Source organism: Budorcas taxicolor, chromosome 19 (genome assembly GCF_023091745.1).
Source record: "Budorcas taxicolor isolate Tak-1 chromosome 19, Takin1.1, whole genome shotgun sequence".
Lineage (NCBI taxonomy): Eukaryota > Metazoa > Chordata > Mammalia > Artiodactyla > Bovidae > Budorcas > Budorcas taxicolor.
In genome coordinates this window covers 5,286,906-5,304,306 of record NC_068928.1, presented here as the reverse complement: position 1 = coordinate 5,304,306, position 17,401 = coordinate 5,286,906, and the positions used below count along the sequence as shown (strand labels likewise).

General features: G+C 38.4%; 1 protein-coding gene across 1 annotated transcript in view; it reads right to left on the bottom strand.

Moving 5' to 3' along the window:
• Positions 1-17,401, bottom strand: part of STXBP4 (syntaxin binding protein 4) — a 200,134-nt gene that overhangs the window by 51,388 nt on the left and 131,345 nt on the right. The gene's annotated exons all lie outside the window — the stretch shown is intronic.

Below are 17,401 nucleotides of genomic sequence, written 5' to 3'. Positions count from 1 at the left end.
ACACATTTTTATGTCAGCAGACAATAACATAAAAAATATTGCTGTCCTAACTAACATTTTCCCTTTGATCTTAGCACTTTGTAATGTAAAAAAACTGCACATGCTAAACTGACTCTTTGTTGACAGCGAACAGAGCACACTGCATCCCTCACTAGAAAGTCACAGAAACCTGGGCACAGGTGGGAATGTGTTTAAATTATGTAACTTCTACCAAATGTTGTAGGATCAGTATAGATTAATTTCAATTTCCTATACCTTTTCCCCTTAATCCAACATCTTTTTAACTACAGAGTTACATAATTGATATTTACAAAATGACCAAGAGGTCCTTAGAGATGCAGAAATGCCTTATGAATCACAGAGGAAAGATTAAACTGACATTCAAGACAGTGTTGGTGTAAAATGTATTCCTGCCCTCACCAATCTAGTGAGGCTTCTCTCTTAAAGGTCACAAATGCTTACCATCATGGCCAATCTATTTTTCACATGTTCCCCTCCTGTTATCAGCATTTAGAACTGGTAAACACTCCCTTCTTGAAACTCTCTTTTCCCGGAGCTTTCTTTAAGTCCTGCCTGACTGCCCCATCTGGACCCTCTCCCGAGCTTGTCACAGAAGGGCTTTTCCTTCTTCTCCTATTACGTCCTTTTGCTGCAACCTTAGGGCTTCAACGATCAGGAAGACAATCAATTATTCCTTACATAGCATCTCCGATCGTGACCTGTTCTCCCATTTCCCTCTCGATGCCTACTACCATTTCTAATGTCTGATACAGAACTGGTCTTACTTCTTTCCCAATCTGTCTTTCCTTCCGAGTTCCTTGTGACTTTTAATGGTTCTACCAACCTCCAATAATCCAGGTGTGAAAATTCATGTTAGTTTTACTTTACTTTCTTGTTTCTCTCTTCAACTGCTGTTTAGTTCTACACAGGGTGCCTCTAGGATTCTATTCATTTATTTACTTAACACATATTGAATAACTGCTGTAGTAGATTCAGGGGCTACAGTGGTGAACAACACAAGAGAGGACCCTATCTTCCTGAAGTGCATGTGCTGAGGGGCAGACACAATTTCAGATGGCAAAGCAGTGCTACTAAAAAAACATGGGTAGAGACGGATTGTGAGTGATTGGTAGTGATGATGGGGGCTAGCATTTTAAGAATGGCCAGGAAAAGCCTCTTTCAAAAGAAGGCATGAGAGCATGGACCTGAACGAAATGAAGGAGTAAGTCTTGTGAAGATCTAAATGGAGAGGATTCTCGGAGTTGGAAAAGCCAGTGCAAAGGCACTGGCATAGAAATGAGCTTGGCATGTCTGAAGAACTATAAAAAGACCAAAGAGACTCATGTAACATAAGCAGAAGAAGGGTAGTAGAGAGCTAGTCAGGGCCAGAGATGAAGGGTCTTGTAAACCATGGTAAGGTGTTTGGATCTTATTCTAAGTGTGATGGGAAGTCATTGGAGAGTTCTGACTTGGAGAGTGATGTGGCATGATTTATGTATTAAAGACCAGGAGAGAACAGACTGCAGAGGAAAAATAATACATTGCTTATTAAATTAAAAAAAATTAACCATGTTCTTAGGCAATACACATGCCCCTGAACATTTATCAATTCATCTTTGTTTTTTTTTTAAAAAGGCTTCAATATAACAGATATGTAATTTCCTAATTCATATAATAACATTATGAGTTGAAATACTTTCACTTCTTTAGTTTAGATTAAAAATTACCATGCTTCTGATATGGACAGTAAAAGCAATGAAGTATATATATTTTGTTCATTTTATACTTACATGTTATACAAATGAAAACAAAACCTTGGAGCATTTGTCATCAGCAATGTCCAACAAAGCAATTAAGAATTAATTAATGAGAGTATGTATAAAGGATTCACAAATTCTTAGTAATGAGGTACAATGTACCAGGCCTTCAATGTACCAAACAGGAATGAATAATGTTAAAATTATGTTTCTGCTAGAAGTCTACAAAGAGGGAAGCTGACAATAAAGTGAATAAAAGATAAAGGCATTCCCATTATTGTCAGGTTATAAAAGGCTTGTACTTTTATGTGATGTGAAGATAGAAAATGGAGACATAACAAATGAGTCCATTATGTCAGTATCATTTGAAATCAGACAATTAAGCTTTTGGCATTTATCAACACTGAAGAGGACGCATATTAAATTAAACATGTCAATTATACCTCAAAAAAAAAACAACACAAAAACTAAATACAACTCTGTAGACTGAGAAGGAAAAAAGAATTATAGAATTATTTGTATTCATGTTAGGCTTTACAGATTCCTTTTATGAACAAAGAGCAATTCACTCATCTCTGGACTCTCAGTGCTCATTTGCTTTCCTGTACCCAAATGAGTGTCACGATCGCCTTTTCATTCCCAAAAATCTAGGAAGGAAAAGGACCACAGTAAGGAGGGATAATGACTTCTCTTCTTTCTCACTGGATTTATAGGTGAGGTAGAAACCAAGGAACATTCATCAGTCACTGAGCATCAGCTATGTGTCAAGCACTGGGATCGGTACTGGGAACGTGACATGCGAATGAGACGTCGCCCTGGGAGGAGGGAGAGCTGTTTCTCCTGGGAAGATTCACGACACCACCTTTAATGTAGCAGCTGTGTGCTTCTAGAGGCTCTTGTCTTCATTACAGTTGTAAAGGGGCATCCTTCAGTTCCCCTCGAACTTCCTTCGATTGGATAGAAAAGAGTTGAAGAAATAGGGGAGACAGAAAAGAGTCACCCCATGAGGAGTCTGAAAGTTGATTCAAAACTCTACAAATGTAACCTGTATCTCTTAATTTAATAGAAGGAAATATTTTTATTCCAGAGAAAATTCCAGCGTTGCAGCTTTGACAGTCATTTTCTCAACTAGGAAGGCAGAAGCAAATGGCACTAGCACATGATGTTAACGTTCTATTGCTGTTAAACTGCGGCATACTCGGCAGCTTAGAGTAATATACATGATTTTAATCTCACAGTTTCTGCAGGGTGGGAATCTGAGTGAGGCTTAGCCGAGTCCTCTCCTCTGCTTTGGGTCTGGTAAGACTGTGGTCTCATCTGAGGCTTAACTGGGAAGGCTTTGGTATCATTAACAGAATTCAGTTCCTTGTGGTTATAGGATTGAACCAGGTCGGTAGGTGCCCAATATGCTACTGGAGAAGAGTGGAGAAATAACTCCAGAGAGAATGAAGAGACGGGGTAAAGGTGAAAACAGCTCCCAGTTGTGGATGTCACTCATGTTGGAAGTAAAGTCTGATGCTGTAAAGAGCAATATTGCATAGGAACCTGGAATGTTAGCTCCATGAATCAAGGTGAATTGGAAGTGGTCAAGCAGGAGATGGCAAGAGTGAACGTCGACAGTTTAGGAATCAGTGAACTAAAATGGACTGGAATGGGGGAATTTAACTCAGATGACCATTAGACCTACTACTGTGGGCAAGAATCCCGTAGAAGAAATGGAGTAGCCCTCACAGTCAACAAGAGCCCAAAATGCAGTACTTGGGGGGGATCTCAAAAGTGACAGAAATGGTCTCTGCCCGTCGCCAAGGCGAGTAGTTCAATAGGGCGGCACTCTAAGTCTCCGCCCTAAGCACCGGAGCCGAAGAAGCTGCCGTTGAGCGGTCCTGTGAAGACCTACAAGACCTTCTAAAACTAGCGCCAAAAAAAGGCGTCCTTTCCATGACAGGGGACTGGAACGCGAACGCAGGAAGTCAACAGATACCTGGAGTAACAGGCAAGTTTGGCCTTGGAGTACAGAATGAAGCAGGGCAAAGGCTAACAGAGTTTTGCCAAGAGAACACACTGGTCATAGCAAACACCCTCTTCCGACAACATAAGTCATGACTCTACACATGGACATCACCAGATGGTCAGCACCAAAATCAGAATGATAGTATTTTTTGCAGCCGAAGATGGAGACGCTCTATACAGTCAGCAAAAACAAGACCGAGAGCTGACTGTGGCTCAGGTCATGAACTCCTTATTGCCAAATTCAGACTTAAAATGAAGAAAGTAGGGAAAACCGCTAGACCTTTCAGGTATGACCTAAATCAAATCCCTTAGGATTACACAGTGTGGAAGTGATAAACAGATGCAATGGATTACATCTGGTAGACATAGTGCCTGAAGAACTATGGATGGAGGTTCATGACACTGTACAGGAGGCAGGGATCAAGACCATCCCCAAGAAAAAGAAATGAAAAATTGTCTAAGGAGGCCTTACAAATAGCAGAGAAAACAAGAGAAGCTAAAGGCAAAGGAGAAAAGGAAAGATACACCCATCTGAATGCAGAGTTCCACAATAGCAAGGAAAGATAAGAAAGCCTTCCTCAGTGATCAATGCAAAGAAATAGAGGAAAACAATAGAATGGGAAAGACTAGAGATCTCTTCAAGAAAATTAGAGATACCAAGGGAACATTTCATGCAAAGATGGGCACAATAAAGGACAAAAATGGTATAGACCTAACAGAAGTAGAAGAAATTAAGAAGAGGTGGCAAGAATACATAGAAATACACACAAAAATATTTTAATGATCCAGATAACCATGATGGTGTGATCACTCACCTGTCAGACATCCTGGAGTGTGAAGTCAGGTGCACCTTAGGAAGCATCACTACAAACAAAGCTAGTGGAGTCCAGTGATGGAATTCCAGCTGAGCTATTTCAAGTCCTAAAAGATGATGCTGTGAAAGTCCTAAAACTTGATGCACCCAATATGCCGCAAATTTGGAAAGCTCAGCAGTGGCCACAGAACTGGAAAATGTCAGTTTTCATTCCAATCCCAAAGAAAGTAAATGCCAAAGGATGTTCAAAATACTGTACAACCGTACTTATTTCACACACTAGATAAGCAACGCTCAAAATTCTCCAAGTGAGGCTTCAACAGTACATGAACCAAGAACTTCCAGATGTTTAAGCTGGATTTAGAAAAGGCACAGGAACCAGAGATCAAATTGCCAACATACATTGGATCATAGAAAAAGCAAGAGAGTTCCAGAAAAACATCTACTTCTGCTTTATTGACTACACCAAAGCCTTTGATTGTGTGGATCACAACAAATGGTGGAAAATTCTTCAAGAGATGGGAATACCAGAACATCTTACCTGCCACCTGAGAAATCTGTATGCAGGTCAAGAAGCAACAGTTGGAATGGGACATGGAAAAATGGATTGGTTCCAAACTGGGAAAGAGTATGTCAAGGCTGTATACTGTCACCCTGCTTATTTAACTTATATGCAGAGTACATCACGCGAAATGCTGCGATGGATGAAGCACAAGCTGGAGTCAAGATTGCCAGGAGAAATATCAATAACCTCAGATATGCATATGCTACCAACTTTATGGCAGAAACGAAGAGGAATTAAAGAGCCTTGATGAAAGTGAAAGCAGAGTGGAAAACCTGGCTCAAAATTCAATATTCAAAACATAAAAATCATGGCATCTGGTCCCATCACCCCACCTAGGTTCTACAGGTACAAGAGAGAAGAAGTGATTCTGGGGCTCCTCAAGTTTCACCTGCTTCTTGAACATCCTCAGTGTGAGCAGACCCAGCCTCTATTCTCAATGCCCGATACACATTTACTCAATGAATATTTGTGGAAAGAACTATCTGACATCTATGTGCATATACAATGGATATTTGTGTTTGTTAGATTCATGCATATGAATGGGAATTAATTTCCATAAGAGATCCTAGAAATGAAACTAAAGGGTCCAGGAACATGTACATTTTAGGCTTCTAGAGACACAGACATCTGCTCTCCAAAAGTGTGTGAGTGTGCTGGTTTTCATGGGTACTCACTAACACTGAAGACTGAGTGAGGGACACTGCTAATAACAGCCCTCTGCTGAACAGAAGTGGGGCCTCATTAGTTTAAGCTCATACCAAAGTAAGTGATATTGAAACATATATAGTAAATATATTCATTAAACAGATACTATCATAATGAAATACGACTATTTCATGATCACCTACCATGTGCCAGGTACTGTTTGAGGCATTACCTAAATTGCAGTGAACAAGATATCCAAGATCCCTGTTCTCAGGGCATCTCATATTTTAATGGAGGAGACAGAAAGTTAAAAAGAAAATAGAAAAACAGTCTGCTGTCCTAAGGACAGAATAAAATAGGGGAGTGTAACAGAGCTTGGAGGGAGACAGAAGGCTCAAATTAAATGGGTAGTTAGGAAAGACCCTTCTGAGAAGCAGACAATCAGCTGAGGACTGACGATGCAATGAGCTGGATATCCCTCTGTCCAGACAGATGTCCTCTTTGTCTTGTTTAAATATACAAGACCCCCTCCTATCTCAGGCCTTTGCAATTGCTGTCTGGAACACTCTTGCACCAGATATCTATATGGCTTACTTCTCCCTCACAGTGGTGAAATGTCTGTCAAAGTCTTGCAGAGAACTAGTTATACCAATCCATGGGCAATTTCAGTATTTCTATTTTCTATACAAGGTTAGCAAGACCTCCCTTTCCACATACAATGCTGTGTAAAATCTGAGTGCCCTTGAAGCTACTGCTGCTGCTGCTGCTGGTAAGTCGCTTCAGTCGTGTCCGACTCTGTGGGACCCCATAGACGGCAGCCCAACAGGCTCCCCCGTCCCTGGGATTCTCCAGGCAAGAACACTGGAGTGGGTTGCCATTTCTTTTTCCAATGCATGAAAGTGAAAAGTGAAAGGGAAGTCGGTCAGTCGTGTCTGACTCTTTGCGACCCCATGGACTGCAGCCCACCAAGCTACTAGTTAGACATAAATTTCTTTATTATTTCAAGCTTTATATCCATGAAAAAAACTGAGTTGAAGTTTGGTTTCCTATTCAAATTTTACTGTTGAATTAAAGAGTGAAATGTTACTTTTGAATTGTTTTCAGAGGTTTTGGCACATTGTTTTTACACGTTCTCAGTGACTTAATAATGATAAATTACATAAATCTATATCAATAGAAATCTTTCACCACCTCCCAAGGTTTCCAGCTTCCCCTCGCCTAAAAATAGAGGGAAGAAGAGAACAGTTGATCACATTGGAGTAGGCTGCTTCTTTTACATAATGACAATGAATGATGAAGATTATAATGACAATGATAATAATGGTGATGTATACTGAGTACCTACCAGATAGGAGCCACTTTATAAACATTAACTTTAATCAGCTAGTTAATTCAGTTACATCTTCTGCAATCCTCCCAACAACCCCATGAGCTGATGACATCTCCATTTTCATAGGTGAAGAAATTCAGACTCAGAGAGCGTACAGAACCCCTTTTGGGACTTCTCTGCACAAATATTAGGTCGTAAAGCTGGAATCTGAATTCAAGATATGATCTCTTCAGCATACTATTCTGCCTTATACTAGGAAAAATGAATCCAATGAATCTACAAAGATATCATTTAGGGTGCAAACAACTAATTTCTAAGTAAAAGCTAATTTCACAATGTTATTTCATTTTATCCTGTAATAAATGAGCTATGATGCTCATCTTTCCAGTTTATAAATGGAGCAAAAGTGAAGTTGAGGAATTTACCTAAGATCTTGTCCAAGAAGTAGGCATCTCACGTCAAGTGCTGTGTCTACGTTGAGTTTAAGTTTCTTTAGCATTTGGGGGTGATTATAAAAGAAATGAGAGGCACCAGTAGTACTGTATAGTCCCCAAATTTAATCACTTTAATTAGTAAGCTTGGTTGGATGAGTTTAGAAGGTCGCAAATTTGTGAAAAATATTATTACAGATTTTAAGTTTTTTTCTTAGGTACATTTATTATTCCCTCTTCATACAATATTTTCTAAACGGTTCCAAAGAGAGCTTTTAATTTTTACTCTGAGGTTTCCATGGTGCTTAAACATTTATTGTACTTAAGGATGCTTTAATTTTAGAAGTAACAAATGTTTGCTCTAAAAAACAAACAAACAAATGATATAGATGTTTTTAATTAAAAGAAAAAGAAAAAAGATGCTCTCCCATTCTGACCTGAGAAAATAACTATATCAACGAGTCAGGTATTCTTCTATTCATGACTGAAAATTATTAAAGCTTCCTGAATCAATGTAATCTGTTGCTTTATTCTGAATATTTGTTATATCATGAAAATTGGTCAATGATTCTAATTAAAATTTAAAAAATGGACTCTAAAACATAATCTCATATTTACAAAGCGCTTTATATTTAAAGGGCTTCCCTGGTGGCTCAGATATTAAAGAATTTGCCTGCAAAGCAGGAGATCTGAGTTGGATCCCTGGGTTGGGAAGATCCCCTGGAGAAGGGAATGCCAACCCACTCTAGTATTCTTGCCTGGAGGATCCCATGGACAGAGGAGCCTGGTGGGCTACAGTCTATGGGGTTGCAAAGAGTCCAACATGACTCAGCCAGTAACACCAACACACTTCTTATATTTTAAAAAGTGCTTCTGTACTAGTACATTTAATCTTTGAAATAACCTTATGAAGACTGTATCCCAATTTAGAGACAGAAAGCCAAGACTCCAAGAGGTCATCATATTTTTATCTTACTTAGGACGATACTGGATATAGGGTACCTTGCTATTTTATATACTCTCAAGAGAAAAAAAATCCACCAGTTAATTGTGATGTAATGACTTAACTACACCCCTGTGAGACTCATAGGACTTAATATTAGTAGAAGACCTAGGTTAGGGTTCTGGCATTGTACTTTCCAAGTATGTGGCTTAAGAAAATTATTTCAGTTCTCTGAGCCTTACTCTTTTCATATCTTTTAAAGTAGAAATAACAATGACTATCTCATAGGGTTGTATGAGGACATAGGGATGGATGTAAAATAGTTCTTTTAAACTGTAAAACTGATAGAATTTAAAAAACCTTCTATATCTTTGGTATTATTATTTTAAAATATTTTATCTGTAACAGTAATATTAATAGTCTGTTGTTGAAGGAAGGAACTTCTGGATCTAAAATGAACTATTTTATCATATTAAATAATTATTAAAGCTGTAACTGCACACAACTGCTACTGCTGCTGTGTTTCCTGAGATGAGCTGTTAATACTTTGTCCTCATATGAACTCTGGAGAACACCTATCCCATTAATCTGAAAGAACGCATTCAGTCTGAATGAGGACATTTTCAGGCCTTGAGGGAAAATATTTTTTTCTGCCATCATGTACATTTTGTTTGTCCAGTTATAGGATAGAAACATGAACTACACTTTAGACATTTTGTTATTGTAGTCAGTTCTAACTGTGCCAGGAATTACAGACCTTCATTTCTTGGAAGAGAGCTAATTCCCTACACTCTACCATCTTGTCTTCTGTAGTTTATGAAGTATTCGTATATTTTTTCTGCTTTTGTATTGGAAATCATTTTAAGTTATAGTCTGTTCACCATGTTAGTGCTGAGGTATACAGACATTTACTTAATTAATCCTATATACTGTGCATTCTGTTAGCCCCTTGACAACTTATTCCTGTCTTGTGGGAGAAATTAGGTCTTGCTTGTCTGGTCTTCCCTGGTGGCTCAGATCATCAAGAATCTGCCTGCAATACAAGAGACTCAGGTTTGATCCCTGGGTCAGGAAGTTCGCCTGGAGAAGGGAATGGCTACCTACTTCAGTATTTTTGTCTGGAGAATTTCATGGATGGAAGAGACTGGCGGGCTACAGTCTAGCCATGCTTTTATGTCTACAGCTGCTGGTAGTATATGTGATTAAAGTATATTTCTGAAATACTGTCCTGGAAATGATCGTCTATGAAGACAAATATCATGTGGAAGCTCTGGGATTGATTTATTGAATATCTGTTCACATATGCTGAATACAGGAAACAGAGTGGCATCCTGATTTTTAAGACTAACAAACTATACTATGTTTCTTTCCTATGTACCAAACAAGAATAGTTGATGGTTACTACAGGTTCAAGAAGATCCCGTGAAGGCAGAAACGACAACCCACTCCAGTATTCTTGTCTGGGAAATCCCATGGACAGAGGAGCTGGCGGGCTAGAGTCCAAGGGGCTGCAAAGAGTTGGACATGACTTGGCGAGTAAACAATAACAACAACTATGGATTTGGTATTACTAAATTATCTCAGGACTTCAATTCTCAGAAATTTATTTAACAAAAAGGGCAAATACCCAACAGTTAATTAATGTGCAGAAGGAGCAGTAGGGAAACATGAGATAGCTTAAGATCCAAAGTAATGACAGGCAACTGCTTTGGGCCTGTGGACTTTTGGTTACTTATTGACCCAATATCCAACAAATATCAAGTTTAAACATTAATATCAAATTTCAAATGTTCCAAAAAATTATACACACTGACCAACTTCTCTTTTTAAAAGTGAATATTTGTTTCTTGGCCCATGGTACTGCCATCGCCTATGTCATTGTGTAATAGCCAACTAGTCTTCCTGCTTTCTTCACTCTTGGTTACTCTTACAGTCCAGTTTCAAACAACTGCCTGGGTGATTTTTTTTTAAAATGTAGACCAGATAATGTTATTCCTTCCTGCTTAAAACCATTAATGGCGCCTATGATACTCAAAATAAAATCCAAACTCCTTTTATGGTGTTCGAAGTCCTATATGATCGGGCTCCTTTCTGCATCTCCACCCTTACCTCCTGGCTACTTTTCTGCTTTCTCATATGTATCAGATACCCCAGGATTTTTTTTTTTAAATTATTTCTCTCAAATACGTCAAGATTGCTCTTACCTCAAGGCTTTTGTACTTAGTCTAAAAAGCTCTTCCCATACAGGTTTCCTGTTGGCTGGATCTCAGTTCAAATATCATCTCTTCAAAAAGAGCAGCATTACCACATACTCACATTTCCTTACACAACTGGCTTATTATATGCCTAACAGTCATCACTATCTGAAATTGTCGTGTACTTATTTGCTAACTTGTTTGTCCATCTCTGCCCTTACAGTTTATTTACACAGTTTGAGAGCAAGGACTTTGTTTATGTTGCTATCAAAGGCCTAGGTCAGGGTCGTGCCCATTGAAGATACCCAATAAATAGTTAATGAAAGAATGAAGTAAAAAAGTCTAAGTGAATCTAAATGATTACCTTCTCTTAAATGATCTATTTTTCTCTCACCTTTTTATTTTTGGAAATTGTACTAGGAAAAAAATTACTTATTTTTCTCGAGGCTAATAATAATTTGCCTTCTTAAAACAAAACTGAATAACTCAAGCATAGTTGATTTTCCAGAAATCACCCGATTAAATTTGATATATTCTCTTAATGAAACATTATAGCAGTAATCTACTTTCTTCACTCTGCAACAATACAAGAGAATATGTAAGTTTACCATATTCCTTGAACGGTAAAACACCATGAATATTTTCAGTGGTTATTATCTGATTCTGAATAACCAAGTCATTAGAGAATAGGTCAGCCTTAAAAAAAAAAGTGAAACTGTCTCTCAAATGGCATCAGAATCATGTAACCTATTTGCTATACATAAAACACTTCCCCCAATTCTAGGAGAAGAAAGATATATTAATAGTATGATTATTTTAGGTGGAAGTAAATACCGTAATGCTCATTCTAAAGAGTATGGCTGATCTTCACCAAATAAGGTATATATATATATACATCACTTTTCCTTTGATAAATTCTTGTTGGTTAATAAAAATATGTTTTGAAGGAAATAAGGAAAGCAAAGATGAGAGTTTGAGACCCAGAATAAGTAGAATGAGAAGATGAAGATGTTATATCAAGTGTGAGTTTTAGATTTAAAAGAAAAATCATGAAGGGTTTTAAATATTATAGTACCACATTTCCCTTTTTCTCAAAAAGCCTTTTCCCATGTCTAAATAACTTCTAGTTAGCATCAGAATATAAAGACAAAAAAGCAGCCATTACTGACATTCTAATTTTAAAAGTCAGAATACTGCTAATTTCAGACAGAAATACCTAAACCGAGTCAGGAGTCTTACATAAACAAATATGTGTTGTTAGATGGTCATTGCTTGTTGGGGAAAATTCATCCTTATTTTCAATGGGTTGAGTAAAAACTATACAATTATTCAACAGTTGAACATCCATATTTCTGCTGTTATAAGAAATGCCATGATGAAAGTACTTGTATACACATTTTTATGCACATCACTCATTATTTTCTTTGCAAAAATACCAACAGGTGGAATTATTGGGTTAAATTATATGATCATTAAAACATTTTTGTTTATCTTCAAAAAATTTTTTCAAATAGACGTTTTAAAAGGTCTTAATATATACTACAAAACTGACTCCCAAAATGTTATGCAAAGTTATATTCCCATCTATAGCAGATGAGAATATTTACTTTCAACTTCAATTGGTAGCAGGCCCAGGTGGTTCCTAAATTGAAAAGATTAAAAAAAAAAAAAGCCTAATATGTGAGTGACTTGAAAAAAGAAGTGTATTTTCTACAGAAATGTTTCTGTACCTTGCTTCATTTTCTCTGGCATCGCTTGGGGTCTCAGGGGTGTTTGCACCTTTGCTCCATCTGCCCATATTAATCTTATTGGTCTCAGAAGCCTAAGACTCCAGTTATGATTATAGCTTTACCTTCTGTTTTTTGGTGCAGGGAGGCATTCATTTCTTGGTTTTTATCTTTTGAACACACACAATTTTAAGCGTCATTTCTAAGTGTAGGAACAGAAAGGGGAGGTTTTCGAATGAGACCACCCTACCATCTTGAATCTCAACAGCTATCTCTTATTTTCTTGACAGTGGGCTTTTTCATAATCAAATATTTCTATGTATACATATACATACTATTCAACTGTTCATGGGGTTCTCAAGGCAAGAATGATTAAGTGGTTTGTTGTTCCCTTCTCCAGTGGAGCACATTTTGTCAGAACTCTCCACCATGATTTGTCCATCTTGGGTGGCTCTACACGGCGTGCTTCATAGTTTCATTGAGTCAGACAAAGCTGTGGCTCATGTGATCAGTTTGATTAGCTTTCTGTAATTGTGGTTTTCATTCTGTCTGCCTTCTGATGGAGAAGGATTAAGAGGCTTATGGAAGCTTTCTGATGGGAGAGACTGACTGTGGGAGAAACAGATCAAATTGCCAACATCCATCAGATCACTGAAAAAGCAAGAGAGTTCCAGAAAAACATCTATTTCTGCTTTATTGATTATGCCAAAGCCTTTGACTATGTGTATCACAACAAACAGTGGAAAATTCTTCAAGAGATGGGAATACCAGAACACCTGACCTGCCTCCTGAGATATCTGTATGCAGGTCAGAAGCAACAGTTAGAACTGGACATGGAACAACAGGCTGGTTCCAAATAGGAAAAGGAGTACGTCAAGGCTGTATATTGTCACCCTGCTTATTTAACTTATATGCAGAGTACATCATGAGAAATGCTGGGCTGAATGAAGCACAAGCTGGAATCAAGATTGTTGGGAGAAATATCAATAACCTCAGATATGCAGATGACATCACCTTTATGGCAGAAAATGAAGAACTAAAGAGCTTCTTGATGAAAGTGAAAGAGGAGAGTGAAAAAGTTGGCTTAAAGCTCAACATTCAGAAAACAAAGATCATGGCATCCGGTCCCATCACTTCATGGCAAATAGACAGGGAAACAATGGAAACAGTGACAGACTTTATTTTCTTGGGCTCCAAAATCACTGCAGATGGTGACTGCAGCCATGAAATTAGAAGACACTTGCTCCTTGGAAGAAAAGCTATGACGAACCTAGACAGCATATTAAAAAGCAGAGACATTACTTTACCAACAAAAGTCCATCTAGTCAAAGCTATGGTTTTTCCAGTATTATGTATGGATGTGACAGTTGGACTATAAAGAAAGCTGAGCACTGAAGAAATGATGCTTTTGAACAGTGTTTTTGGAGAAGACTCTTGAGAGTCCCTTGGACTGCAAGGAGATCAAACCAGTCCATCCTAAAGGAAATCAGTCCTGGACATTCATTGGAAGGAGTGATGCTGAAACTCCAATACTTTGGCCACATGATGCGAAGAACCGACTCACTGGAAAAGACCCTGATGCTGGGAAAGATTGCAGGCAGGAGGAGGAGAAGGGGACAACAGAGGATGAGATGGTTGGATGGCATCACCGACTTGATGGACATGAGTTTGAGTAAACTCCAGGACTTGGTGACGGACAGTGAGGTCTGGAGTCCACGGGGTCACAAAGAGTCAGACACGACTGAGTGACTAAACTGAACTGATACATATACATATTTGTTTACAAGAACTTGAATGAACTGAATGAACGAGCGTCTCTTTATAAAAGTCTTGAATGTACAGAGCTCTTTACTCAGAACTGGTTTTTGCCCTGTTCCAGGTGTGGACCCTCGGCTGCTCTGACACGCGACCGAGCTGTTGAAGCTGCGAGCTAAGCTCGGGCTGGAGGGTGGCCCGTGTGCACTTGCACTGCGGGCACGAGGACAATGCAGCAGTCCGAGGGGAGTGAGGCACGAGCCGGACCAGAGACGGCTGTGCAGAGCACTGTGGCCGGTGGTGTCAGGTTCCCTTTACATTTATTTCTTTACACACATCTCTTGTGTGACCCAGAGTGTGTCAGGTCTAACGTGTACCTAGGCTGCCTAACGGACCAAGCCCCACTGACCTTCTGCTTGACCCGGAATCCACATAGACCCTGGGGATTTCACCAAATGACACTGACTCACCAAAACATTAGAGTGAAAACAGTCTGTCTGCCTCTAGGCAGTCTCTGTATTCAGTACCCCTTCAGATTAGCATGCATTAAGGAGTGTCCTCCGGCCAGGGTTCCCTCCAGTCACTCCCCAAATTGCAACTGTTATTCAGCAGAGAGGGTAACAAGACAGACCTTCCTTCTTCTCTTCTCTGTAGTTCTAGTCGTCCTATACTGACAAGCTCTTGGGATTTGCCTGCACCTGCTAGTGCTTTTGAAGATTCCCCCTATTTTTACATTCCGTTTACCATTTCCATGGGAAGGAAGGGAGAAGCCTGTGCTTATGCTGTCGCTTTACCAGGAAGTCAACAACTTCTCTTTTTATAAAAGACCTCCTATTGGATACCCAGCCAGATACTGCTTTAATGTGCATTTTTCTTAACTAGAACTGCCTCTTCCTGCTTTTATTATAAAATTTTGCTAACCTAAATGTCAATCAAACAAAGATTACACTTTAAAAGATGTAGTTATTTCAAATAAAGACTACACTAAAGCATCACAGCACTGATCATGTAAATATTGATGGAGATCAATGTAAAGACCTCCAGGTGTTCCAGTACTGACTGAAAATGTTTATTAGGTCTTCATGCTGTTTCACTGAAGGTGAACAGAACAGAGCCGACCTAAGTTTCCTTATAGTTAGCAATAAACAACTGAAAGATAAGATGCCGGTTCAGACATGTAACCGCAGTTTCCTGTGATGATTACATTCTAACTGAAAATCAATAATAACTTTAAATGTCATATATTAAGCAAAGCTCTCATTTATCACATTTTCAAATGCATCCAAGTTGAATGAAGCTTTAGAAAATTACTTAATTACCATAGAGAAAAAGTATTATTTAAATTAATTACTTTAAATAATAATGTACCAGTGGTACACTATTAATAATGTAAGTGGTACCAGTGGCAGTAACACCAATTTATGGAACATCTTATACTATCAGGTCCTTGACATGTATCTTGTGTAATCCTTCGATCCTGCCCCTTGAGACATGATCTCTGCCTTTCACATGAGGAAACAGGCGAGAGCTTAGGTAACTTGCCTTCTGAGGTTAGCTGACCGACTTGAGAGGCTCTCTGAGGCACCTCAAGGATACACCGAGATTCTGAGGTGCACTGTTTACGTGGATTCCAAGTGCTACTGAACTCTTGGCTGCCTCTATGATGCACAGACTTCTCCACTGCTAGAGGTATTTTTTGGAGAGATGGATGGCCATGTTTGCAATGCTCTAGAAAGCATTCGTGTTCCCTGTAATTCTACATCAGGGGTTCTTAAGTTGGGATTCATAAACACTCTGATAATGGATGAAAAAATGTGTTCAATTGCACATTTCTGGGAAGAGGACTTTCATCAAATTTCAGTGGCGTACAAGATCCAAAAATGGTTTGGAATTGTCCTCTAGACCTCCCTTAGAGACTGCTTTTAAATTTATAAGACCTAAGAAATCTTAACTTAATTTCTAAGGAAATTCCATAGTATAACTTCCTGAAGTGTACTTAACAAGAAAGTGGAGATAATTACCCAAATGGAAACTTCAAACTGTAACTTGAAATAATCAGATAGCCAGGTCAAAGGAAATGAAGTGGAGGAGCTGAATTATCTACCTCCTGATAGTGATTTTCTCCTTTGCATTACAGACAGAAAAAGCTACTGCTTAAAGAGAAAGAAAAATGAGCTGAGTTTATCTGAATTATCACACTTAAAAGATAAGTTATATGTAATTACAAAAGTGCTGGGAAATATGCAAACATTAGCAACTGTATTTCTAAATAAGAAGACAACACAGAAACTATTCACTAGTTTTAAACAGCAGAGTAGGTATAATTCTATTAACAGATAAAAAGTGTAGATGTAATTCTTTACTTTTCATCCAAAGAAGTGCTGAACTTCAAAAAATTTCTTTGAATAATCATGTTTGACAAATATAAAGGTTAATGGTAGCAAGGTATTAAAATGAATGGTTGTAATGTCCACAGGGCTATGTCTGTGCAGGTGTTTCTCTGCTGTTGCCACCCTCACTTAAAAATGCCTGACATAAAATTCTGATCATACACATAATACACTAGTAGTGGTTATTTTCATCCCCCCTAAAAACACAGAATTTCTCCACATAAAGAGTTCTTACAGGGTTTCTGAAATACGTTTAATTTAAAAAAATGTAGTAGTTTAATCAAAATTATAAAAAAATGCTCACTACAAAAATTTAGCAGACACTCTTCGAAGCACGGATTCTAATCCTCTATAGCATTGTTTTAAAGTCAAATGTTACTTTGAAGGAAGAGTCTTGAATATTACCTAATTACTAAATCGAAGTCCTGGCTAGCAGATGACTTACTACATTAATATTTGGTTTACTTACTATATTAATACTTGATTAAAACAGACTTTCTCTTTTGTAAATTTTTGTAATTCTTTAGCATATTAACATAGACTTTTGCTACGTGTGTCTGTGTGTATCTGGTCCCTAGCAGAGATTACAAGTACAAACTAGAGGAACAGTGGAATGTAAAAGGCCAATACAAAGACAACTGGCAGACAGACTGAAACCAAGGAAAGAGACAGAGAACAAACAATAAACAGGAAGTTCAAATATATGTTGGGGAAAAAAGTACCTGGAGATAGGAAGAGGGAAGGATGGCAATGTCCAATATTGAGGCTTTCCCCAAGGATCTCCCTGTCAGCGGGGAGGTCACGAGAGCAATGGAGGCATCCAGCGACAGAACATGCAG